We start from the raw sequence: 1,809 nt of genomic DNA on the forward strand, positions 1-1,809 counted from the left end.
TTTTATAATTGATGAGTTTTATTATATACAAATTATACTTCAAAAATCTTATTGGCTTAAAATAGCTAGTAAGTCTTTCATTTAGTGTGACTGATAGAATCCTGTGTGGGACTCACTGCCACCTACTGGTATGATTATACAATATTTGTAGCAATCTTCTCAGGTTAAAGAGAACAGCTAATAGTTACTAAGGGTTAGCTGTGTGGTTGGTACTGTCCTGAGTGGTTTCACAGCTTTTGCTGATTTAATCTTCCCAATACCCCTGAGAAGGTCCATAGTACTTACTATCTCCACATGACAAAGAGGAAATTGATCCCCAAATACTCATGGACATCCACTAAGAGGTAAATGTACAGGCAGCTTGACTCTAGAGACCAGAGAGCACGAAAGGTCTGGATATTAGAAAATGTGATTTCCTGACGCGTATCTGACATTGACAAGATGTTTTACAAACCAAAGCAATACTCAACAGATCAATCGTTGCTTTACTGAAGCGCTGTCAGCAGTAACATGTCTCTGGTAAAGCCAATCTACTACTTAATTGTAACTTTGTGAAGTCAAAAAATACTTCTTGCAAAAATCGCTAGCATCCGCTATGACATCCAGTGTGAAAAGCTGTACTTAGAGTGTTTAGAATTTAAAAGTGGTGTTATGCTCTTTACCCCATTTCTACTGCGAGAATGAAGACCATTCTCAACAATCAGACGATCGACATTCTAGAAAATGTGGACATCACTCTGAAGGGGTGCACAGTCATGTGAAGGGCCCCCGAGGAACCCTCCGGAGGGACTTCAATCACATCAATGTAGAGCTGAGTCTCCTCGGGAAGAAGAAGAAGCTTCCGGTTGACAAATGGGGTAACAGAAAGGAACTGGCCACTGTCCGCACCATCTGCAGTCACGTTCAGAACATGATCAAGGGAGTTACACTGGGCTTCCGCTACAAGATGAGGTCTGTGTATGGCCACTTCCCCAACAACGTCGTTATTCAGGAGAATGGGTCTTTGGCTGAAATCCGAAATTTCTTGGGTGAAAAATACATCCGCAGGGTTCGGATGAGGACAGGCATTGCTTGTTCTGTCTCTCAAGCCCAGAAGGATGAATTAATCCTTGAAGGAAATGATATTGAACTTGTTTCAAATTTAGCGGCTCTGACTCAGCAAGCCCCGACAGTTAAAAACAAGGATATCAGAAAGTTTTTGGATGGTATCTGTGTGTCTGAAAAGGGAACAGTGCAGCAGGCTGATGAGTAAGACCTCAGTTAACCAGCTCCAGAAAAAAGATTCATTTAAGTATGATTTGGGGTGTCTTTGGGGACAATAAAAGACTTGTATTAAAAATAAACAAATAAGGCCGGGCGGTGGTGGCACAGGCCTTTAATCCCAGCACTCGGGAGGCAGAGCCAGGCAGATCTCTGTGAGTTCGAGGCCAGCCTGTTCTACAGAGCGAGATCCAGGAAAGGCGCAAAGCTACACAGAGAATCCCTGTCTCGAAGAACCAAACCAAACCAAAACAAACCAAAACAAACCAAAACAAAAAAAAACAAATAAAATAAAAAAAAATAATAAAACTGGCATTATCATTAGTTCAAGTGCAGTTCTCCAACTCTTCCAGCAGATGGCAATATAGTCATTGTTAAAAAACGTTTGCTGCATGGCCAAAGGCAACCTAGCCTGTCTTGTTTTTTCTTTTCTCTTTCTCTCTCCCTCTCTTTCTCCCTCTCTCTCCCTCTCTCCCTCCCCCCCCTCTCTCTCGTTGCTGTTGGTCTTCTCTGTAATGAGTTTTTTTTTTAAGTTGTTTGAGCAATTCC

General features: G+C 42.0%; 1 pseudogene; it reads left to right on the plus strand.

Annotated features, from left to right (window-relative positions):
- The first annotated feature begins 680 nt into the window (after positions 1-680).
- LOC128113226 (60S ribosomal protein L9-like) lies at positions 681-1,279 on the plus strand (annotated as a pseudogene).
- The last annotated feature ends 530 nt before the right edge of the window (positions 1,280-1,809 follow it).

This window comes from Peromyscus californicus, unplaced genomic scaffold (assembly GCF_007827085.1).
Source record: "Peromyscus californicus insignis strain IS unplaced genomic scaffold, ASM782708v3 Scaffold_18__1_contigs__length_77618521, whole genome shotgun sequence".
NCBI classification, from domain to species: domain Eukaryota; kingdom Metazoa; phylum Chordata; class Mammalia; order Rodentia; family Cricetidae; genus Peromyscus; species Peromyscus californicus.